This window comes from Monodelphis domestica, chromosome 4 (genome assembly GCF_027887165.1).
Source record: "Monodelphis domestica isolate mMonDom1 chromosome 4, mMonDom1.pri, whole genome shotgun sequence".
In the NCBI taxonomy this organism is placed as follows: Eukaryota; Metazoa; Chordata; class Mammalia; order Didelphimorphia; family Didelphidae; genus Monodelphis; species Monodelphis domestica.
Genome location: NC_077230.1, coordinates 400564627 through 400590504, shown reverse-complemented (window position 1 = coordinate 400590504; position 25878 = coordinate 400564627). Strand labels below are relative to the sequence as shown.

Genomic DNA, 25878 nt, shown 5'->3' with positions numbered 1-25878 from the left:
ATAATAGGCACACTGATATAAATGAATACACCAATACAGAATATGTTTTGGGGCATGCCAGGAAACTATTTCAAGCAAAGTCAAACAACAAAGTGATACCTTGGAGAAAATAAGCCACCATAATCTAAGAAATCTGCAGTTGTCTCGACATGATAGAGAAGATCCCCACCAACACACTACAGCTTTCACCTTAAAAACCTAACAGAGATGGGATGACATCTTTAAGGAAAAACAAAACAAAACAGGGGGCAGCTGGGTGGCTCATTGGATTGAGAGTCAGGCCTAGAGACAGGAAGTCCTGGGTTCAAATCTGACCTCAGATACTTCTCAGCTGTGTGACCCTGGGCAAGTCACTTGACCCCCATTGCCTAGCCCTTACCACTCTGCTGCCTTGGAACCAATACACAGTATTGACTCCAAGACAGAAGGTGAGGGGTTATTAAATAAACAAAAATTAAAAAATAAAAACTGAAGATTAAAGTGAGAAACAAAAATGCAGGAACTTAACTCTGCATGAGTGGAGAAGCCGGGGGGCTTGACATTGCCACCTTCCACAGCTCACTTATATGTCCCAACCCTGAACCCTCTTACCTGCTTTTAGAAATCAGCGTCAACCAGATGGATATTTAACAGAGTCCAGAAGAATCACAGGCTGGGAGAAAAGGAGATGCTGCCCTGTGGGAAAACATAGCACGATCACGCACAGGGGAAGAAGGGTGGGAAAAAGTCACCCTCTGCCAGCTTCCATTTCTGAGAAAGCTCTGCCCCCCATCCCTCCCAGTGCCCTCAGAGCCAAGAACAGCTGGAAGGGAAACATCCAACCTGGCTCCCCAACAGGTCCCGAAATACCAGTGTTCCTGGCAAGCCCAAAGGCACCAGCACCTGGGGGTTGGGGGGGGGGGAGCAGGGAAGGAGGCTCTGCTTACTTGGCATTTCCGGCTGAATCAGGTCAGCCTCTCCAGAGGTGTAATGACAGAGGCCAGCCCGGGCTGATTCACTCCAGGCCAGCTGACTGACAGGCACGCAGACTTAGAGAAGGTTTAGTGCCACCCCACACATGCCCGGACCCAAACATGGGCAGGCGAACCATGAAGCTGGGAATCTGGCCTTAATTTCTCTGGGAGTTTACACGTGGTATCCAGGTAATTTTATCCATACCTGCATCACAGTTGATATGTAAAGCACCCTTGCTGCAAGACTTGCAAAACCTACCAGCCTGGCCAAATTTCTGCCAGCCCATCAAAATTTCTACTTGCTCATAAACACACCCAAAACTAATCAGGATAAAGAACGTTTTCTAAATGTACCTCCCTTATAGGTGTGGAGCAAGGCAGGTTCAGCTGATTTAAGCTGCTTTGGCTGAACATCTTTTCCTCTATTAAATTTTTTGTAAAAGAGAGCTCTTTGGGATACGGGAGGGGAGAGGAATAAGATCAAAATTAAGGGGATAAAAAAGCCAAAGAGAGTAATCAAGTATGGCAAAATAAGTACCATTTTCTGTCTCTCCTATATACTCAATGCCTTCTCTCATCTTTTTTTTTTTAAACTCTTACTTTCTGACTTGGAGTCAATACTGATATTGGCTCCAAGGCAGAAGAGTGGTAAGGGCTAGGCAATGGGGGTCAAGTGACTTGCCCAAGGTCACACAGCTGGGAAGTGTCTGAGGCCAAATTTGAGCCCAGAACCTTCCATCTCTAGGTCTGGTTCTCAATCCACTGAGCCACCCACTTGCCCTCTTCTCTCATTTTTCTAAGGCACCACAGGATGACAGAATCATAGATCCAGAGCTGGAGGAGGCCCCAGAAGTCATCAAATCCAATCTTCTCATTTTACAGATGAGGAAACTGAGGCCTTAAGTTCTAAGCTATGAGGTGACAGCCATTTCTATAACTAGCAAAAGCCAGAGTCAAGATTTGAACCCAGGTCTTCCTGATTCCAAGGCTAGCATCCTATCCATTGTACCCTTTCTCATACTATGCTATCAAGTACAGATTAAAAACCTATGTTCGAGGGGCAGCTAGGCAGCACAGTGAATAGATCACCAGACTTAGAATCAGGAGTACCTGGGTTCAAATCTGGCCTCAGACACTTTCACACTCTGTGGCCCTGGGTGAGTCACTTAACCTCAACTGCCTACCCCTTGCAGCTCTTCTGTCTTAAAACTGATACTAAGACAGAAGGCAAGGGTTTAAAAACTAACAAACCAAATAACCTATATGCCAGACACCTTAAATAAGTACAGATGTACAATTCACCAATGTCTACATTCTATCCTGGGCAATTTGAGGGGAGGGGCAGACTACTAACAAACACATAGAAGGGGACAAGATCAGAGTACTTGCACCCACTCTATTCTTTATATTATTCTACAGTGTCAGAAAAATCTGATACAGAGGAAGAAAGGCATTTATAGACGTCTACAGACCTCCTACCCCAGAATTCTCACCTTCCAATTTACTTACTGGGTTCAAGGCACTGTCCTATGGGCTAGGCAGCATTGCTTCTAGAAAAAATGTTGGCGTGGCTCCAAGTCCACTACCAATGGCTAAGTAAGCTGTCCCATCCTGAAGAGGTAGAATCTCCTAGGCCTTCCCTTCCTTCCTCCCTCCCTCCCTCCATCCCTCTCTTCCTTCCTTCCTTCCTTCCTTCCTTTCTCTCTCTCTGTTTTTTTTCCTTTTTTCCTTTATTTTTTCTTTTTCTTTTATTAAACCCTTACTTTCCACCTTAGAGTCAATACTGTGTAGCCAGAAGAGAGGTAAGGGCTAGACAATGAGGGCTAAGTATTTCTCTCTCTCTCTCTCTCTCTCTCTCTCTCTCTCTCTCTCTCTCTCTCTCTCTCTCTCTCTTTCTCTCTTTCCTTCCTTCCCTCATTTTTTCTTTTTCTTTTATTAAACCCTTACTTTCCACCTTAGAGTCAATATTGTGTAGCCAGAAGTGTGGTAAGGGCTAGGCAATGGGGGTTAAGTGACTTGCCCAGGGTCACACAGCTAGGAAGTATCTGAGGCCAAATTTGAATCTAGGCTCTCCCATCTCTGGGCCTGGCTCTCAATCCACTGAGCTGCCCTGATCTTTCTTTCTAATGAGTTTTGAGAGTAGCCTCTCGATGAGGTCTGGCCCCAGAACCAACTGATTATTCACCAGAAGCATGGAACCCACCACTTTCAGGACAGCCCCACTACTAATAACAGCTAATTGCTCTTTTACTCCTCTACATGTCAAAGCTCTAAAATCCCAAGAAACCCTGGGGAATCTGCACCCCTTCTCCAAAGCCCTTGAATCCTTCAAAAATTAAAAGAGCTAGTCTTTCTCCATTACTGAAGAGCCTTAATTTCTTGTACCAACAACATGACCAATTATCCTCTACTGCTTATGTGGCTCAAAACCTATGAACTCAGAAGACATGCTGGCACAAATGGCTGAAGAAGCAAATGGATCTTTCCATGGTTCTGAAGGCCCTGGCCTCCTTTTTTCCCTGTCTCAATCCCTTAAGCCAATATCTCTTGCTACCCCGACCCAAATTAAAGAGAGGGAAGTTGACATGGACTAGGGAAGCCTTCCAAAATTTGCACAGAGAGGTGGGAATCAAAGGAAAAAATCTGGGACATTTTGGTCTCTATTTCCTGTTGATTGGTGATTGAGTATGTGCAGACAAACCTATTGAAACCAATCTAACTAGTGGCTGGCCCCATTAAACACTAGCCTTTAGTTCATGTTTCCATCTCCTGGAGCATCCAAGTATCCATCCAGGCCATCTCACCATCTGCCTATGGACCAATGACCTGCTCCTTCCTGACTGGCCTAGATCTCCAGCTTGGGATCTTTCTGAATTCAGGTCTCAGTCACTAAGGAAGCCAAACTCATCTGTTCATTCCAAAGGCTCCCAACCCAGGGCCCAGACCAGATGACTGTAGAATGAGTGTATACAAAGTAGGCCATGTAGCCTCCAAAGAGTACATCCATTTGCCAGCTCTACTTCTCTAAGTCGCCTTTTCCTTCTATGTAGGTGTTTTCTTCCCTATGAGAACATAAACTCCTTAAGGGCAGGGATTGCTCTGTAATCTTGGCATTCCTATTGCTTAGCTTAGTATCTGGAACACAAGAAGCACTTAATGTCTTCCTCCCCCCATTTGTTCTACATAAATTCATTAAAATAATATTTGCTGAATATCTTTTCTGAGCATTTAACATGTTTCTTGATGCTAGGAGGGGCACGAGAAAAGGTGTAATCCCTTGCAATCAAAGAAATTACCATCTTGATGGAGAGACAGGACATGACATAATGAAACCATTATGCACACATCATCTTATATTCTTTATGTGCTAAAATGAGTGTCTGGCAATCAGAAGACGGAACAATAAATACACATGGAAATTTAGGGATTAGGTCTTCTGACCTGAACCTTGAAGGAAAGGAATAAAGTAAAAGAAAATAAAGAAAGGACAAGGGGTTGCTAGGTGGCTCAATGGATAAAGCCCAGGCCTAGAGTTAAGAGGACCTGAATTCAAACATGGCCTCAGATACTTCTTAGCTGTGTGACCCTGGGCAAGTCACTTAACCCTATTTTGTCCCTTTTTTGTCTTAAACGTTATTACTCATTTGTAAAAACCAGTGGAATTACTTGTCAGCTCTGGAAGTAGGGAGGGAAGAGGAGAGGGAAAGAAAATGAATCATGTAAACATGGAAAAATATTCTAAAAAAGTAAATAAAATGTTTAAAAGTTATTACAAAGACAGAAAATAAGGGTTAAAAAAAGAAAAAAGGAAGGTCAAGAAAGGTCGAACTTAGTCAACAGGTGTCAAAAACTCTAAAAGGGAGGCAAATGAAGGCTGAGGAGAGACTGAGGGATGTGATGAGGTTGCTGAACCTGAGGAAGAGCTCCTGTAGTGAGGCTGCAGTGGGCTAGGGTGAGATTGGTTCTAGGGAACAGAGGTGTCTCTCTACACATAAGCAGCTTGTCTATGGAGCACCTAGATGCTCTAAGTCAATTCTCCAATCAGCAAGATACCCACAGTGGGGCTACTAGGACCACTCAGGGCTCTAAGGAGGAGTTTCTTCCCCCATCATTATATCAGTCAGCCAGATTCAGTTGGCCTTAGAAAGGGTGGGGAGAATAGTTGATACAAAAGATCCCTCTAGGATGCCCTCCGATTGGGGAATGGCTGAACAAATTGTGGTGTATGTTGGTGATGGAATACTATTGCACTCAAAGGAATAATGAACTGGAGGGATTCCATGAAGAATGGAACAACCTCCAGGAAGTGATGCAGAGTGAGAGGAGCAAAACCAGGAGAACATTGTACACAGACACAGATACACTGTGGCACAATCAAATGTAATGGACTTCTCTCCTAGCAGCAATGCAGTGATCCAGGACAATTCTGAGGGACTTATGAGAAAGAGCACTATCCACATCCAGAGGAAGAACTGTGGGAGCAGAAACACAGAAGAAAAACAACTGCTTGATCACTGGGGTCGATGGGTTATGATTGGGGATATAGACTCACGATCACCCTGATGCAAATATTAATAATATGGAAATAGGTCTGAATCAATGACACATGTAAAATCCAGTGGAATTGCTCACTGGCTGTTGGAGGGAAGTGGGAGAAGGGAAGGGAAAGAACATGATTCTTGTAACCATGGAAAAATATTCTAAATTAACTATTTAAATAAAAATTTCTCAAGGCTAAAAACAAGACAAAAACAAACAAACAAACAAACAAACAAACAATCCCTCTAAAAGTCAGTAGCACATTCTCCCACAGTACATAACAGAGTCCAGGGGAAGGTGGGCTTCAGAAAATCAGGTAACTCCCAGTTCCTGAAAGTCTCTTTGCTAGGGTGTCCAGATGTTCCCCTTTGGTACAGGGAAGCTACGTGCAGGCTCCTTGGGGAGCCCAGTCTATCCTTGCCTCCTTGATGCAAACACAGCTATCAGAGGAGGCTGCTAGGACGCTGACAGGAAGTCCAAAATCTGCTGGGCTTTTTGAAGCTTGCGGTGTTCTCCTCTGACCAAGAGGCATGGGGAGAAGGCACAGTCAAGTTCAAGGATCTCTTTTCCCCTTGCTCTCCTGGCAGTTCTTCCTGAGGGACTTGGCTAGAATTCTTGCTGCTAGCTAACTGTTCTATCCCTATATATAGGCCCTCAGTCAATCTGAATAGACTTCTTGTCAGACCATAGAGGTGTCTAAGCTAAGTTCACACTCGGTGAACAATCAGATGTGCTTCTACTTCATCACGTTTGTACCAGGCATCTTATCTCTTACTTTAAGTGGACTGATGAAAAAGAAAAAAACAGCTAAGGGGCATGGAAGAGCCAAGAGAAGGTCTTTTCAAGTGGCTTCCATGTTGATCTGTATGTACATACATGCACACACAAGTTTTTATTTTATTTTTTAAAACTCTTACCTCCTATCTTAGAATCAATACTGTGTATTACAATTTTTTGCTTATCTGGGCATGTTTTGGAGTTTGGATTTTATAAGATTATTCACTTGCAAAAATGAACAATATAGAAATATGTTTTATGTGATAATATGTGTATAACTAAGAAAAAAATAAAGCTTGACTAAAATATTTTTTTTAACCCCTACCTACTGTCTTGGAGTCAAGACTGTGTATTGGCTCCAAGGCAGAAGAGTGGTAAGGGCTAGGCAATGGGGGTCAAGTGACTTGCCCAGGGTCACACAGCTGGGAAGTGTCTGAGGCCAAATTTGAACCTAGGACCTCCCGTCTCTAGGCCTGGCTCTCAATCCACTGAGCTACTCAGCTGCCCCCTAAAATATTTTTTAAAAAGAAAAAAAATACTATGTATTGGCTCCAAGGCAGAAGAGTGGTAAGGGCTAGGCAATGAGGACTAAGTGACTTGCCCAGGGTCACACAGCTAGGAAGTGTCTGAGGTCACATTTGAACCCAAGACCTCCCATCTCTAGGCCTGGTTCTCAATCCCCTGAGTCACCTAACTGTCCCCATAAAATACAGTTTTTAACTTCTATTTTTCAATTCTAAATTCTCTCCTTTCCTCCACCCTCTCCTGGTGGGCCATTAAAAAGGCAAGAAATAAGATACTCATTATACATATGAAGTCATATAAAACATATTTCCACATTGGCCACATTGAAAGAAAAAAAGAAAGAAAAATAAAGTGAAAAAAAAAGTTTCAAGAGCAGGCTGCTAGGATGCTGACGGGAAGTCCAAAATCCACTGGACCTTTTGAAACTTGCAGTGTTCTCTGACTGTGAGCTCAGAGTTGATCAGTTCTCTCTCTAGGGGTGGACAGCATTTTTCATCATGGGTTAGGCCTTTGGAATTGTCATGGATCACTGTATTATTTATCTGTGTATTTGAAGGTGATGGGGAAGAAGCTGGAAGAAAGGGTCAGGAAAAGAGTAACCAGAAAGGATCCCTTAAGGACACAGGAGAGAATGGCATCTAAGACCCAAATCACTGAGGACTCTGAATGTTAGCCTTGAAAAGACATATGAAATAGGGAGGGGGGTAGAAAGGAAAGTAAAATAAGGGTGGGAACAAGGGGGACTGTTCAAAAGCAAACATTGGTGTAGAAGGAAATAGTGAAAGAAGAAAAGGCAGGTAAAGGAGCAGAAATCAAAATGCTGAGAAATACACAGCTAGTAATCATAACTCTGAATGTGAATGGAATGAACTCACCCATAAAACGCAAGCGAATAGCAGAGTGGATTAGAGTCCAAAACCCTACCATATGCTGTCTACAAGAAACACATATGAGAAAGATAGATACACATAGGGTGAAAGTAAGAGGGTTGAGCCAAATCTATTGGGCATCAACTGACAAAAAGAAGGAAAAAATGCAAAGGAAGGAGGACTTGCAGTCCCAGATCTCAAACTATACTATAAAGCAGTGGTTATCAAAACAATTTGGTACTGGCTAAGAGACAGAAAGGAGGATCAGTGGAATAGACTTGGCATAAATGATCTCAGCAAGACAGTTTATGACAAACCCAAAGACCCCAGCTTTTGGGACAAAAATCCATTATTTGATAAAAACTGCTGGGAAAATTGGAAGACAGTGTGGGAGAGATTAGGTTTGGATCAACACCTCATACCCTACACCAAGATAAATTCAGAATGGGTGAATGACTTGAACATAAAGAAGGAAACTATAAGTAAATTAGGTGAACACAGAATAGTATACCTGTTAGACCTTTGGGAGGGGAAAGATTTTAAAACCAAGCAAGACTTAGAAAGAATCACAAAATATAAAATAAATAATTTTGACTACATCAAATTAAAAAGGTTTTGTACAAACAAAACCAATGTAACTAAAATCAGAAGGGTAGCAACAAATTGGGAAACAATCTTCAAAAAACCTCTGACAAAGGTTTAATTACTCAAATTTACAAAGAGCTAAATCAATTGTACAAAAAATCAAGCCATTCTCCAATTGATAAATGGGCAAGGGACATGAACAGGCAGTTTTCAACCAAAGAAATCAAAACTATTAATAAGCACATGGAAAAGTGTTCTACATCTCTTACAATCAGAGAGATGCAAATCAAAACAACTCTGAGGTACCACCTCACACCTAGCAGATTGGCTAACATAACAGCTTTGGAAAGTAATGAATGCTGGAGGGGATGTGGCAAAGTAGGGACACTAATTCATTGCTGGTGGAGTTGTGAATTAATCCAACCATTCTGGAGGGCAATTTGGAACTATGCCCAAAGGGCGATAAAAGGCAGTCTGCCCTTTGATCCAGCCATAGCACTACTGAGCTTGTACCCCAAAGAGATAATAAGGAAAAAGACTTGTACAAGAATATTCATAGCTGCACTCTTTGTGGTGGCCAAAAATTGGAAAACAAGGGGATGCCCTTCAATTGGGGAGTGGCTGAACAAATTGTGGTATATGTTGGTGATGGAATACTATTGTGCTAAAAGGAATAATAAAGTGGAGGAATTCCATGGAGACTGGAACAACCTCCAGGAAGTGATGCAGAGCAAGAGGAGCAGAACCAGGAAAACATTATACACAGAGACTGATACATTGTGGTACAATCGAAGGTAATGGACTTCTCCATTAGTGGCAATGCAGTGTCCCTGAACAATCTATTATTATTGTAGTCTCTCGGTAACCGAGGATGACAATTGTTTTTGTGCGTTTTTGCGCACAAAGACACTTGTGCATGAAGATTTAAGTGGAAAAGTCGGTGCACAGAGACAGTCCCACTCTCTCGGCATTGGAAGCCTGGGTCCATTGGCACAAAAAGTCGTTACTTCAGGAGACTTCCTCAGCTGCATTGGATGGCCGTGTTGTCTTTTGTGCTAATCTAATTCCTGAACTATCTGCAGGGATCTAAAAAACACTATCCACAAGCAGAAGATAAACTGTGGGAGTAAAAATACTGATGAAAAGCAACTGCTTGACTACAGGGGTGGAGGGGATGTGACTGAGGAGAGACTCTAAATGAACACTCTAATGCAAATACCAACAACATGGAAATGGGTTTGAATCAAGAACACATGTGATACCCAGTGGAATTGCGCGTGGGCTATGGGAGAAGTGGTGGGAGGGAGGGGAGGGAAGAAAAGAAAATGATCTTTGTTTCCAATGAATAATGTTTGGAAATGACCAAATAAAAATATATTAAAAAAAAAGAAAAGAAAAGACATATGAGAAGACTGGAGAGGAGTCTTCCTTTGGGAATGGGATGAAGAGAGGATGGAGGTAAACAGAGATATCTTGAGGAGAAGGGAAGATGAGGCAGTTTACAACTGTTTTCTCATCACTATAGATGGCTCTCTGAAGAGAGCTAGGATGTGGCCATGATGGAAAGAGCCCAATGAAGCTTAATGGCAACAGAAAACATTTGAAGTAGCTCCTGTGAGCAGTGGTGCAGGGAGTTCAATGGCATGATAAAACCAGACAGCATGAACTTATAGGGAACCAGGTCTTCCAAGTGTACATTTTTTGCCAGGTGTATATGGTGTAATGTGGGAGCTAGATGGATACTTTAGCTTATTGAGAGATCTAGGGGGGGCACACAGGGCAGTATTCATCAAATCATAGTTTGCAAACAAAACAACATAAAAAAACAACACTAAGTATGTTTGGGTTTAATGCAGAACTTATTCTAATCAACACACCCTTCTTGATATTATGGCCCAAAGGGCTGTGCTTTCTCTGAGGGGTACTATGCCAATATCCAGCAGTCAATAAACATTTATGAAGCACCTCTGTGCCAGGCACTGTCTTAAGTGTGCGGGGGATACCAAGAAAGCCAAAAGGCAGTTCATGCCTTCAAGGAGCTCTCAGTCTAATAGGAAAGGCAGCATGCAAACAATTATGGACAAACAAGTCATATACAGGACAAACTGGCAATAATCAACAAAGGAGAGGCATTCCCATTTTATTGTTATTTTTTTTTGCAAGCTATGATTTGCTGCACTAGCATTAGGGGGGATTAGAAAAAGGCTTTTTCTAGAATGTGGGATTTTAGCAGAGACTTAAAGGAAGGCCAGGGAAGCCAGAAGGTGGAGATGAAGAGGAAGAGAATGCCAGGCATGAAGGAGAGTGAGAAAATGTCCGGAGTCAGGAGATGGAGTGTCTAGGGAGATGCAGTATCACATCATTAGCCTTCAGTGTAAAGCAAGAATGGAAATAGGATGTGGCTATGGGAAAAGAACAACTGTTTTGATCAAGGACCCTCTTGCTGAGGAATTCATTGCTCCCACAGAGCCCTCTGAAGCCTCTTCTGCTCACTACCAGGAGGTAATCCAAGAGGGTGAGCTCCTGCTCTCCCTTAATCCTTCCTGGGAGAGCCCTTTCCAAGGAGTAGGCCACCACTCACTGAAATAAAACCTCTCAAAGTAGGAAGAACCAAGGGAGAAATTGATCCCCTTCCCACACAGGTTTTTTTCTCCTTATCCCAGAGGGTATTCAGGCTGAATGAGCAGGTTGTATAAAGTAGCAAATGAAGTCACTTCAATTCACACACTTCCCTCCTGTTAACAGAACTCAAGTATATATATAGATCTATGCCATATGATCACTGACAACAGGTTTAATTCTATTTCATTAGAGCCTTAGAGAAATATGAGCTAAGAGCACTGAGAAACAGAGTATCTGGAGGAGCAAAGAGGGGGTAGATGAACTCTGGGTGAGAAGTGACTTGGGTGGGCAAGCAGCTCTTTACCCTGGCTGTCCCAGCTAGGTAGAGAGCCACAGAAAGAGGAGTCAGAAAACTGAAGAAAAGTGCAGTGGGAGTGCTCAACAGCCCAGCCTAATTCTTCCCTATCAGTGTCACAGAGACCAGACTGAGGGGGAAGTGTTTCCCCTTTTGAGGATGCTGTCTCCAAAAGAGAGGCAAATTTTGAAAATTAAACAGGTATGGTTGGGCCACATTTCTCTATTTTACCCTCTATTCTGCCTTCCCCCACACTCTATAAAAAGACTTCAGAGACAGAGAATTCAGAGAACAACAAAATGAAATGGAAAATTGAACTTCAGCTCCTGCTGGGATCTCACCCACCAGGTGGGCAGCACCTTAAGAGCTTCAAGGCAACTCTGATACTCTCACAACATCAAAACCAGAAAACCAGAGAGAATGGCCAGACATCCTGCTCTCAGTAATTAAACTTCAATCATCAGTCCTCTCAGGCCTCACAGCAACCCCCTTATCCCCACCCCTTTGCCCCATCCCCATGATAACTCCATATTTCTTATTCATATTAATACAAAGGCTTGATTACACAACATTTGGGATTAAACTGCACTCAGCACCATGCAGCATTGTTAATGGGTTTCCCTTGATATTTCTTACAAATCGGTAGTACACATAAGCAATAGCAGCACCACCTACAAAACTTCTCAGCATTATCTGGGGGTCTTGACTTAGAGGCTCAAAGTAAGTCCTGATCCTAATCCATTCCTGGAGTGGAGTTCCATGGAACAAGACCACAGGTGGGAGGCTCATCTATGATTGCTAGAATTAGGTTCATAGAAATAGAGTCTAGACCCATGAACTCATTGGTGTCAGGAGGAACTAGGGATGAATTTTGTCAACGATAACCCTAAAGATTAGCACCTTCTCTGCTCTTAGCTACATAGAGCACTCAGAAGTTACAGTGACTGGCCCAGGGTCACAAAGTCGGTATATAAATCCAGGTCTTGCCCTCTTAAGGGTAGGTCTCTCTCTCCACTATGCCAGATTGCCCCTCGGGTACACAACAGATACAAAATTAATACAAAGTCACTTGACAACAAAGGGTTGAGAAAGGATCATGAAAGGCTTCCTGTAGAGAGAGAGGGGAGCATCTGGCAGGCCCAGGAATTTACCATGTTGTTAGCAGCAGAATCCTTCATCTCTAAATGGGGATAAGAAGAGTGATGGTGCTAACTCAAAGGGTTGCAGTCAGAAGCTCCAATGAGATCGTGTCTTTGCACATTTTAAATAAAGCAACATATAAATGCAGGGGCTATTCCATGGGTGCCTTTGCCCAACACTCCTGGCTGTGGCCAGAGTAACGCCTAAATCAAAAGGGGTGAGGAGGCAGCCATTAGAAAAGGCACCATGATGGAATGTCCATATCCATTCCAGCACAGGATACTGAACAGGAAGAAAAGGAAAGAATGGTTGTCACTTCCCCCACCTCCATGGAGATTAAGCTGTCTAACATATTTCCTTGGGCTCTCGGGAAGGAAGACCAAGCAGAGTCAGCTTCACCCAAGGAAGCATCCTGAATGTAGGGATTTTAAAAGGGCAATGGCTTCAAGGGTGTTCTGTGTGTATGTGTGTGTGTGTGTGTGTGTGTGTGTGAGTGTGAGTGAAAGCATATATGTATACATGTACATTTTCATATGTATATTTGCAAACAAAGTTTCTGAAGGGCAGAGGATAAGAAGTCTCATTCCCAATACTGGAGCCCTGTACATTTGCTACGAATCTCTGCCTCTAAGAAACAGTTGCCTTCCAGATACTGGCTTAATTCAGAATGAAAGCATGGTTCAGTTTGCTCTCTGTCAAGTCCTAAATTACATACAGCTCAGGAAAAAAACCTGGCAAGTCAACTGTGCACAAAGCAGCACCCCTAAGCAGTAGGACAACCGCTAAAGGACAGCCTGCCTGCTTCAGGAGCATCATTATGCCAAGGGTGACCAGTGGCCTCTGGTCTCATCTAAGAGTAATTCAGTGGTTTCAACCCTGCTCACAAGTAGGTGAGCCAGGAGAGAGGGAAAACAAGGCAACTCTCTTCGATGATTTAAAAGGATTTTCCCCTCTGGAACAGCTGATGCCCTGAAATCTGGCCAAGCTGGAGCATGAAACCTGAAGTCAGGAACCAGTGTCTGCAGGAGCTGGCTACATCTTTCCTTCTAATTCAATCTGACTTGTGACCTTCAGCCACTGGCAGGCCCCAGAGAGATGGATGATGCAGAATCTATACAGCTTGTCTATTTTTAAGTGACTGGTAAGGTGTAGATTGCTTATCTCCCCAACATGCTATTGCTTAATGGTATAATCTTCTACTTCAATTTCCATTGCTTCTCCTTCTTGGGGTGACATTTACCTAATAACTCCCATCTGGGATTTGATCATCTGCAGTGGGGTGATGGTGGGGGAACCCTGTCCCTTCCCCATGAGAAAGGTGACTGAGATCCCTTCTTGTACCAAACCATAGTTTACATTTAGAAAACACACATGTTTACAAAGCATTTTCCTAACAACCACCTTATGAGGTAGGATCTGATCCCCATTTTATAGATGAGGAGACTGAGGATCAGGAAATGAAATGCTTTACCCACAGGCACACAGGTAATAAGCACCGGGTCCAGAATCTGAACCCAGGCCACTCCTGATTTCAAGCCCAGGGCTCCTTCAACCATACCACTCTGCTTTCTAATCCAGAAGCTGGGACTCATCTAAAGGGTGCTGACAGCCCTTGAGTGATATTTTCGTTCCATTTCTGGTTACTCTGTCTGAAGACCAAGTCCACCAAGATCCCTCCAAATCTCAGATCAAGCTGAAATCAACACTAGGTAGGAAAGTCAGTCTTAGAACTACTCTCAGGAGAAGGCTCATGACGGGATTTATATGATTTATGTTGCCCCTCGGGAATTAATCTGGGGTAGAGATTTTATGCATCTACTCTGCCTTCTAGAGTCATTCTCTGCCCCCTTAATCTCCACCCCCAAATCACAATATTAAATCAGAAATATAAAAACAAAAAGAGGAAAGGAAAAAGAAAATTCAATGCTATTGACTTATGGGGAGGACACCATTCAAACTTCCCACATGCTGAATCAATCTGTTTACTTAGGACTAGTGACAGTCACACAGGAGCAAGCCTTGTTTTCTGCTGGGGAAAGATGCACAACTTGGAGCCAGGAGCCAGGAACAGCATGGCTGGCTGCCCAGCCGCAGAGCACTGCTGAGGAGCAGCCAATTACAGACTGTTCTGCATCAGGGCCCACTCCCCACTTTCTGCCTCTCTCTACTCCCCCCAATTGCTTTTCCTCCATTAAAGTTTCCTATAATTAGTTCAAATAAACAAGCTTCCTGCACTGAGTTCATTGCATTCCCCTAAGAATCACAGCGACTGGGAAACCCTCCAGCTTCCTGTTGGGAGGATTAGGTCATTAAATCAATTGGGTCGCCTGCAGGATGAGTGCAGGGCCATCAATTCCCTGGTCAAAGATTCAGCTCCAAGCATGCAGTAGGCCATCTTTCTCCCCCAAAGGCACTCCTTTCCTTAAACTTGAAGAACAGAAGTAAGACTACTACCCCGGGATCCTTGCCCTCTAATCCTGCCGTCGATCTCCTTATCAGCAATAATAACGGGGCACTTATATAGAACGGGTTAACACATACACAGTTCTCCTGCTAAACAGAATGAAGAGTTTCCCAGCAGCACATAGCAAAAGACAAAGCTGAATATCTTTTCTTTTTTAGGAGAGGAATGAGGTTCATGAACATAATCCTTAGACTAGAGTCCTTTAGGTCTTTGGTAGGATTTATTTGAGAAATACTGAAAGAAAGTGCATGTGGATGTGTGGATCACAAACGACCATGGACCAATGGCCCTGGGTATGACCACCAACAATAATCACTGTTCGTCCTGTTCAACTCTCATCTTTGTCATCTCATAAAACCACCAGGAGTCCACCCAACATGGTAGAGGTCCTTCTTCTAGTTCTTTTGCCCTTATTTACCAATGCAGCATGTGGCAATCCATTTGCTGGTCATTCCTTACTCTCCCAACAGGAACAGCCCATCGTTTTTCTTCCTGTCATTCATCTCTCAGACAATCTCCTCCAATTCACTTCTCCGACACTATTCTTCCCTGGTAAAGAGCTTTAGTTTGTTCCTTCCCACTGAATCCCTCTCTTCACTGCTCTCTGAGTGATCCTCAACTTCAGTCCTATGAAAAGCAAATTCCTTTTTCTTTTATTTATGAACAGAACATTTCAATACCCAAAGAACAAAAAAGGTTGCACATGAACCTATGAACTTCTGTTGCATGGCTTTAGGGAGCAACTGTTATCTGACTAACTTAAACAGTTGCCCTACTTGTATCCTTTTCTCAATTTGGCTTCTATGTATTTTGAAAATGTCTTATTAATATTCTGTTCCCTTTTTTTGTCTCTCTCTCACTCCTCAATAACTCCTCCCCTTCCCTTCAAAACCTGTCATAACAAATAAGGTCGAGCTATTCCACTTACATTCACCAAAGACTCTAGTAGTACATCCTATGCAACTACACAAAATCATGGAAGACTAATATGAGAGACAGGCCTTTGTTTCAAACAAACAAAAGGGGAAAGGGATCATAAAAAACAGGGCAACTGGATCCTCGGGACAATCCAACCCACTGTCCTCTACCAGTTCCATCCTGGATCCAGCTCACTGTCTGCTTGTAGTATCTGTGCAAGACAAAGAGGCGTCAAACACTTAGCCAAACCAGATTAAAATATAATTGGGAAGGGGATACTAGGTGGCACAGTAGATTGAGTACCAAGTCTACAACTGGGAAGATCTGGGCTAAAAATTGGGCCATAAATAAACGAATAAATAAATAAACAAGCAAACAAACAAATAAATCAAATTGGCCTTAGACAAGTCCCAGTTGTGTATCCCTGGGCAAGCTACTTACCCCCAATTGCCTAGCTCTTGCCCTTCTGTCTTAAAATTGATACCATGGCAGAAAGTAAAGATTTTACATGTGTGTGTATACATATATTTATAAAATTGGAAATATTTAACAAAATAAGCAAGAACACAATATAATACATGGATAATATTATATTTTAAAACTCAAGTCAATTCTGAAGCCTACAGGTATCCTTATGAACAGATGAGTTGAAGATCACTACCATACATTCTATACATTCCACTTGGATTTTTCACCGGGAATGGTTATGTTGAAGTTTTCTGAATGGATATAGAATGGATCTATTTAAGAGATTTAGTGTCTTTATTTAGAAAACAATCATAATGATGGATAGCATTTATATAGTGCTTTAAGATTTACAAAGCACTTTACAATATTGCATTTGATCTTCACAACAGCCTTGGGAGGTAGGCTCTATACAGATGAGGAAACAGAAATAGGCAAAGATAAAGTGACTTGCCCAGGGTCATACAGCTAGTAAGTGTCTGAAGCTGGATTTGTACTCAAGTATTCCTGATCAATGCTACCTGAGTTTCAGACTTGACTTAGCACAGTATTATCCACAAATGGAAGAATGTGAAAGGTTCCCCACTAGCTATAGGTAATCCCTTTATTCTGGATACACTCCTTCAGAGGGTGTAATAAACACCTTTGATAAGCACAAGATTGCTTGAGCTTTAATTTGACAATAGAATCCAAGGGTAAAATAAAGGAATTTCTATTGTCACATTATTCAATGAATTCTATGTGTCTGAGTTATGAATGGTAGACACCATGAGGAAAGAATCTTTAATGAGACTTTTTGCTCCACTGAATCAATGCTGTTTTAGTTAGAGTCAACAAACTCCTCATAGTGAAATCTTGCATTCTTCACATCTTTCAGTCAAATGTGTGACTGTTAAGATGCGGTTAGTTATAGAATGCTATTTTTTTGCAAGTATACCTGTTTGGTTCTTATGCCTATACAGGGAACAGAATTTCTACCACTCAAGCCCCCTCTTGGCCAGAAAGTGACAATGGGTTCTTCTCTTTTTTTCCCAAATAAAATCCTTACCTTCTGTCTTTTTTTTTTTAAACCCTTATCTTCCATCTTAGAGTCAATACTGTGTATTGGCTCCAAGGCAGAAGAGTAGAAGAGTGGTAAGGGCTAGGCAATGGGGGTCAAGTGACTTGCCCAGGGTCACACAGCTGGGAAGTGTCTGAGGCCAGATTTGAACCTAGGACCTCCTGTCTCTAGGTCTGGTTCTCAATCCACTGAGCTACCCAGATGCCCCCACCTTCTATCTTAAAAGCAATATTGTGTATTGGTTCCAAGGCATACAAGCAATAAGGGCTAGGCAATGGGGGTTAAGTGACTTACGCAGGGTCACACAGCTAGGAAGTGTCTGAGGCCAGATTTAAACTCAGGACCTCCCATCTCTAGGCCTAGCTCTCACTCTACTGAGATACCTAGCTGCATCTGACAGTAAATTCGTAATGTCCAGGATAGTAAAGTCCAAGCTCTGTTGGGTTTTTACCTAGTGGAAAAAATAGAGTGAAGGCCCCATGTCTATTGTCCTTTATGTACATATATAAGGGTAAACAAAATAAATATGAGGTAGTTAGACATAAGGGTGCCACCTACTAAGGAAATGGAGTACCATGTGCATTAGTAGGAGCAGTACCTTCACAGAGAAGTCACAGGGCTTTGGAATCACTCATAGACACAAAGACATACCACAAATTTTCAGGGAGAAAAATATATACATACACTGTGTACAGAGAGAGAGATATGGATATGCAGATATACATAGTTAACAGTCTGTTATTAGTTGTTTTTGGATAATGGCTTCTACTGGATTACAAGCATAGGTCCTTTCCATTTCTCTTAACACCTCAAAATAAAATAATCCAAAGAGGAAGGAAATCTCAGCCTGAGACATCCTCTTAGTTAGGACTCAGTTTCCTTCCTCCCTAAGCATTTCACAATTTGATACACAAAGTAATCCGAACAAAGAGGAAAGTCAGAAGCCCCTGTAAGTTTATACAATTAAGTGTACAGTTGATGCAGGATACCACAATCATGACCCATAGCTCTTAAGAGATCAAAATGCCCAGTCCTTGCTACACTTTTGCTCATACTTAGGAGGAAGACAAGGAGTCTGACAGCCTAGGACTGCAGATACAAGAGGATGAGCATGCATGCACACACACACACACACACACACACACACACACACACACACAAGTATCATCAAAATTAAGGAATATAAAGGGCACACCAAATTCTTGGATGATCAGCGTAGAATTTAATCCACTGATGTCTCCTAAGGGGTTTGGCTAACTCAAATATTTAAGGGACTTTTGGTTCAAAGGGAGCTAACTAACTACTTTGGGATCCAGACTAGGCAATAAGGCCACCAGTGGTACAAGCTATCCCTCCCTCCAATGGACAATGCAAACACCCAGGATCAGGCACGCCCTGATGAACTAGTTCAGAAGCCAAATCTCCATTATCCATCATCAGTAATTATGCTGCCCATTCCCAAAATCATGAAACCATTAGTCACCAAATTAAATGGAAGCTGGAGCCCAAGGCAGGAATTAGCTTGCTGAAGCTCTCAGGTCAAATGACTCCATATTTTACAGGCTAAAAAAGATTGTCTCACTCAGTGAATGAAACCTGGGAGGCTTTTTACAAGTCTGTGTACCAAGGGAGCACACATTGGGCTTGTTCTTCTTGCAAACAAAATCTCAACTGAAAAGAAAAAACAGGAAGTAACTTGGTGAAAAGTTAATATAATTATAATCACAAGTCAGAATCTTTATGTTTAAAGCAACCACAGTGGTCACTTAGCCTAACTCCAACCTGAAGTACAAAAAAGTTATAATTTCTCTCTAAGGTAATATAATGTTCTTCCTACTAGGGAGTAAAGCCACCCAAAAACCTATCTCTAGCCTTATACTGCAAAATAAATTTTATTTAGGCCATGTATTTTTTGGTTTTGCAATAAGTTTCCAGCACAATAACATATGAAAAAACAGATCTAAGTAGTATTACTTGAAAGTGCTCACCATTCGATTCTCACTGGTAAACAAACAGTTCTCAACTGGTACTAAATAGCAATGTTGGCCCCACAGTAAATGTGCTCTTCCCCAAGTGGTCCTTCTGAGCAAGCGACAAGGTCAGAAGGGAAATCTAGATTAAGCATACATCAAACATTGGCCAGTTCTTTGGAAAAGGTAAAGTAGAAGGATGGGTTTACAATAAAAGAGGCCAATGAAAGACAGATCCCCAAAAAGGAACTGCCTGAGCTAAGAGCAAATGCAAAGCAGTGGGTTATTGAAGATAAAGACAAAAGGGAGGAACAGGGGAAGCCCCTTAGCAAGGGCCCCCCAAATAAACTCTAGTGGCCCTGCCTTCCGGTGAACCTTAGAGGTCTCATCACTAGCATCACAGCCTAGAGGCCTGAGAAATTGAGCTGCTTGCCTAGGAATGAGGAAAGTTGTGCAGGGTTGGGAAGAATAGGCCCAGTAGGTGCCTCTTTTCCTGGTTGTAGCAGCAGAGTTCAGGTAGAGAAGGAAAATCAGCTCAGAATTCTACCTGCCTAGCATCTAATTCAAGTTGGATTCTACTCCAGTGAGCCCTAGAAGGACACTGCCATACAACAAAAACACTCAGGGACACAAATTGATTCCGGCACCAAAGTATCATGGGATCAGAAGATCATAGATTTCATGCCAGAAGAAATCAGTGCTTTCATTTTACAGAAGAAGAAACTGAGGCTCAGAGAGGTCCAAAGTCACATGGGAGGGCAGTAAGTGGCAGTGGCAAGTTCTGAACAAAGGTCCTCTAATTCCAGGGTTTTTCTCATGGGACCAAGCTATTTCCATTGGTGTATAGAGCTCCTTGAAGGAAGAGACTAAGTTTTTGGGTTTTTGTGTGTGTCTTTAGTACTTAGCACACTCCCTAGCACAGAGAAGGAATTGTCAAAATTGTCAAAATTGAATTGTCAAAAATTCAAGATACTTTGGCCTAAAAAAAAAAATGAAACAGGTCTTGAAAAGCCTCTTCCCTTTCTTAGGCAATGTACTAATTTTAAACTAGGTCACACTCTCTCTTGCACCAAATGCTCATGTAGACAAAAGGTGATCAGTTCTCCTTTGCAATCCTTGGGACTCTCTCTTCTTCTGTGATTCCCCTACAAGCACATTCTGAAGCTCCCTCTGAATTCCCGCTTGAAGATGGAAGCTTGGTAGTACAAGAAGCCCTCCATGAATCAATCCATGGGGGGGGGGGGGGGGGGAGGGGGGAGGAGACACCCAGAGGCCATGCCACCCTGGCCTGCACGTTCCTCTTGGGCAGACTGTGGGTGGAAAGCTCACCCAGTCCTTTGCCTGATCCACCTGAGTCCAGGCTAGAAGTTGAAAGGAAGAACATTGTGTGCCCTCTCATAGAACTGCCCTGCCTCCTTCAAGAGACTTGGGGATCTGGTACTGGGTAAGCCTAGGGGAAAACCTCCTTCTGACCCTATTCTGCCCCTCCACTCACCGCCTTCTCTCCCACTGTGTGCCACCACACACTCATCTGCTTGCACCTGGGGGCTCAGGTACACAGATTCCCAAACCCACAATTATGACAGGAAGCTAATGAATCCCACTAGAGAGCACAAGGACCCTCAGCCCCCAGCCTACCTGCTTCCGTGTGCCTTCTGTCCTCAATTGGCAGAGAGAAAACTGACCCACCAGGAGGAAGAGGACTTGGCAGTGATGAGAGAATCCTGGAGGAAAGAGGTCTAGTGGTGGTTACATAATAAACGTTTTTTTGATTGCATCTGATCAACAGCCCTTAAGAAAATTCTTGGAAAAAAAGATTAAATGAGAAAAAGAGAAAGACTGACACAATGCCTGGCCCTTCATAGAAGTTGAAATTCTACGGTCCTAAACAAAATTTAAGAAAAGGGAGCCTTATTCCACCAACAATTTCCCAGCATTTATTTTACCATCATCACCATGGTCATTCACTCTTCACTGAACAGAGGGGCACTCAGGAATCAACGAATAGAAGTGAGCTCTCTTTTAAATGATAACTGCCAAGGTACGGAATGTGTCTAATTATCATTAAACAAAGTAATCTTTGTTAGGAAGGTAACCGAATTCCATTCAATAAATACTGGCTAAGAACCTATGTACCATAAGAGTTCTCTACCCTCAAGAAGCCTACAATCTTTTAACTTAAGGAATTCACCTAGCTGAAGCTAAACCCATACTCTTCACTTCCACTCTTGTTACTCCAAAAATCCCCCTGCCTGGACTCTTCTTCCTGAAAACTTCAGGGGAATACCTAGTAGAGCTGAAACCTGTGATGTTGATCATTCCTATCTACCCAAGAGGTGGCAGCACGGTTCAAATCCTACCTTCAAAGCTTATTACCTACATGGGGATTCTGACCATGGCTGTGCTAGCTCATGTTATCACTAATAATAATAATCCCTTGAGGCAGTGTAAAATAATGGTCTAGGAATTGGGATACCCAGATTCGAATCCTGGTCCTGCCATACTACTTACCTTGTGACCTTGAGCAACTCAGTGAGGCTCTGTGGGACTCAGTTTTCCCATCTGTAAATAAAGAGATTGGACTAGATGGCCTCTAGCTCTAGTCCAGTGATCCTAGGATCCTGGCCAAAACACTGGCCTTCCTTCACAAACTGTTCTATTTTATAGATGAAAAAATTTGGACATTAAGATCAGAGAGAGCATCCCCTGACTAGACTGTGAGCTCCTTACCTGTAGGGGCTTACAGCTGTAGCTCCTATCTTTTTTTTGTGCTCCTAATATATGATAGGTAGTTTCCTCAGGCTTGTTACTGCTAGAATGGACCTTAAGAAACCATCTGGTCCAATCCTCTCACTCTACAGATACGGAAACTAATATCAAAGAGCTTAAGTGACTGGCCCAAGATCAGAGTTAGTGGCAGGGCCAGAACTAGAAACCAGGTGTTTTGACTCCCAGGCCTCAGATGTTTGCTCCTGATGATGAACCCCTGGCTGTCAACTAACTAGGTGTCTACTGGTCCTCTGTACAAAACTGGAAATCCATGGTCAGGGAAGGAAGAAAAATAGCCCAGAGGAAGGCTTGTGTGAACTCACATAGGGCAAAAAAAGACCAGACAGAACCACTACAATAATGCAAATGAACCCAGCACTCAAAACATCAGAATTCTGACTACATACAATGTTTCATTTTGGTTCCAAAGAACAGGCAAGAAACCATGTTTTCTCCCTTTCTGAAAAAAAGGTGATAAACTATGGGTGTGGATTATTGCAAATGGGGCCAATGGAGTATAAGCTTACTTCCTTACTTATTATCCTTTGCTATAAGAGAAGGTTCTAAAGGGAAGAAGGGAGGATTGTAGGGGAGTGACAGTGATACAAAGAACATAAAAAAGAGAAGAAAAGGAAAACACCCAGGACTCTTGCTCCTTGAAATTGTTTAGAAGGTGAAAACTAATTAGGATCATCCACTCCCTCCAACTCCACCCACGCTAGGGCCGCACTCCTAATTCCTCTTAGGGATTGTCCTTTTCCCTCAGTGATGATTATGCCATCAGAGCACAATAAATTATTAATAACAATATAGAACAACACTTGCTCCTCACCCTCCCTTACCATAAGGAGAGTTCAAAAGCAGTGGAGCTCAAACAACACGATGCCCCTGGGAGTTATGAAAGTAAAAAGGCTTATTATCCAAGGGTTTGTAAGGAGGAAAGTGAGGATAAGGCCAAGAAAGGTTAAGAGTCCAAGATGAGACAAATGAAAAGACAAGACCAAAACAAATAAACAAACCAATCAACCCAGGGCAGCAAAATCCATAGCATCCATAGCAAAATCCAGGCAACACTAGCTACCTCCATCCCCATCCATCTCATTTCAGATGCTATCAATCAAATGTCCAGCATGCTGAAAGTGACTTTTACAATACAGTTCTGGAGTCAGAGAACTGGATTCAAATCCTCATTCCTCTCTATAAAATGAGGGAGTGGAACTCCTTGACCTCAAAGGTCCTTCCTTCCAGCTTTAAATCAATGAACCTCTAAGATCCTCTAGGAAAAGTCAACTTGGATCATTCACCTCTAACTCACTAACTCACCAGGCCCTCCAAAATTTAGAGCTGTTGCCATAAAAACATGAACTCATTAGCAATTCAAAGCCTAACTTCTTAGCATCACAATCTGGTCCAAGAAACCACTTTAAATGGTGGTCAAAGTTGGATTCCTAGGAAGCTGAACCTCTGGACCAGAAATGCCATCTCCAGAGTGCTGGGTTGTTCTCCATCTCTAGTCACCCCTGACCAAAGAAAGAAAACACTTCTTCATGACAACTGCACTCCTGATGAGATGATCAAACAGGAAGCTCTCAGGGGTGACAACCATCTGACTCTCTTTAGAGGGCTGCTGACACAAACTGATAGTTTTCCTCCTTCTCTCTGCCCCAACTCTCTCCCTAAAAAGTAAAGAAATCAAGACCAGCAGCAAAATTGTAAGACCAAGGGAGTGTCAGAGAAACATGAGGAGGGCAGTGTCTATACTGTCATTCAGGGACAAGCAAAGAAGAGGAGGTAGCTGATCCAAATTTTTCACTAGCCTTCGTGTGAGAAGACCAAACATCACTGCAGGGCAAAGCAAGACGATAAAAATTAGCAATGTGGAGAAAAGCAAACCACGTCAATTTGACTCCAAATACATCCTTTCATTGGCCTATCCCCAGAAACCTGGCTAAGAGCTCCCACATTTCTGGGCCCCAAAGCCCAAGAGAGAGCTCATTTGCCAAATAGTCATGATTAGCTCAAGTGGGGAGCAGAAAAGCTCCTGATCACCTTGAATGGCTTTCTTGGGACAATGGTGGCCCATTCTACCTCCTTTTTTAATTGCTCTTAATTGAACCTTATTCATTCTATGGGTGAAATAGGTAGAGATGAGGTGGTTTTATTTATTCTTTCAGATTTTCACTAGGTAACAGTTCATTCCCACTTAAACATTTTCACCCACCATCTTGTGACCTGATCAGGAGAGCATTAGAATTTCCTACCTCACTTGGTCCAGTAACATTCTCAAACAAAACAGGCAGCAACTGTCCACTGCCAGATAAGCCCCTCCAAGAGAAGTGCCCTGTTTTCTACTATTCTCTAACTCAATTTCTGTAAGTAAAGAGGGTCTGGAAAAGACATCATCACAGGATACAAGCTCTGATCATACCTGAAATGTGTTTAAAATACTGGAGGAATTGTGATGTAGAGGACAGAGGGCCAGAGTCAAGTAAAAAAAGAGCTGGATTCAAATTCTGATGCTAATTGGCTATGTGGCCCTGAGCTTACTTATACCTTCTCTGAGTGTCAAGAGTTCTCATCTGTCTTCTAAGGTCCCTTCCAGTTCTAAATCAATTCTCCTTTGTTTCTAGGACCACAAATTCTACCAAAACTACTTAAAACTCACCTGGGACAAAAAGGAAGCTACAATAGCTAGTACCTCCAAAGCCTCCTTCTTTCCTCAGGCTCTCTTCCCCACAGGGTGTCTTCCATGCCTGTTTCTTCCTGCTCCAATAAACTAATAACCCCTCCTTCCCACAGCATGTGGAATATAGACTCAGAGCATTTGGGCATGAATTCTAGCTCTGGCATAGACTACCTGGATGACCCTGGGCAAGTTAGCTGAACCCTCCAGGGCTGGTTTTCACATATAAAATGAAGGGGCTGGCAGAGATGATCTCTAAAGCCCCTTCCTATTCTAGAGCCTCTGGGCTAGACACACAAAGAACAATCTGCACCATTCATGACCAGGAACCTCAGAGCTGGAAGAGACTCCAGAGGTCTTTCATTCCAATCCATACCTGAGCAAGAATCCCATTTGTAATATACCCGAAAAAGAGGTCATTCATCTTGTGCTGGAAGATCTCCAGGGACAGGGAACTCTGTGTTACTTGAAGCAATGAGTTCTACTTTAGGATATCTTTAATTGTTGAAAAGTTTTTTCTGACATCAAGGTGAAATCTACTTCTCTCTGATTCCTCCTCAAGAGTCCCCCTCCCCCTAATTGCTGCCACTGAGCCCAAACAGAACAAAGCTTTGGAACTTCAACTTTAGGCATAGGATTACAGCTTTAGAGCTGGAAGGGCCTTCAGAAGTCATCAGTTCACCCTTTTTGTTTTTCACAGGAGGAAACTGAGGCCCAGGAATATTGGAGTGACTTGCAAGGTCACACAGGCCGTATTTTAATCCAGATCCTCTTGACTCCAGAATCAGTACTCTTCCCTGTACCATCCTGCCTGCCTCATTCATTAAGAGCCAACTTTGTGCAGAGTGCAATACTGGGGCCTGGGGAACTACCAAGTTTAGAGCAGGCCCCATGCTAATGCCTGCTCTGCGTCCAGCATGGCTGATTTCATTGGCCACTTTCCAGCCCAAGAGGTCAATATCACTTGGGCTTTAAATGCCAGGCACTGGAGCCCGGGGGTAGTTAAAGCGAAAAGCTAACAAAAGTAAGCCGGGCCTGACCCAACAGCCCCAGGCCCCCCCAGGATGTGCTCTTCCTGTACCTCAATTTCTCCCCAAGTAGACTCCAGGCACACTCCCTATTTGTGCCTCAGGAGGGACACCAGCTAAATAATTAACACTCAGAAGGCACTAAGAACTTCAGATGGGAGGTGCTGCCTCCCAGCTCAGGGCTAATAATGCTTCTCATTTGCTGCCAGGGAGGGG

General features: G+C 42.9%; 1 protein-coding gene across 3 annotated transcripts in view; it reads right to left on the bottom strand.

Annotated features, from left to right (window-relative positions):
* Nucleotides 1–25878, bottom strand: part of CTNNBIP1 (catenin beta interacting protein 1) — a 61411-nt gene that overhangs the window by 32861 nt on the left and 2672 nt on the right. Inside the window, exons 2-3 of one of the 3 annotated variants that reach the window (XM_007491604.3) lie at nt 20821–20906; nt 592–675 (exon numbers count right to left, since the gene is read on the bottom strand). The exons of 1 other annotated variant lie outside the window; for it this stretch is intronic. The gene's annotated coding sequence lies outside the window, so the exon portion shown is untranslated. The remainder of the gene's footprint in view (nt 1–591; nt 676–20820; nt 20907–25878) is intronic. One more of the 3 variants, XM_007491603.3, reaches the window with a different exon arrangement.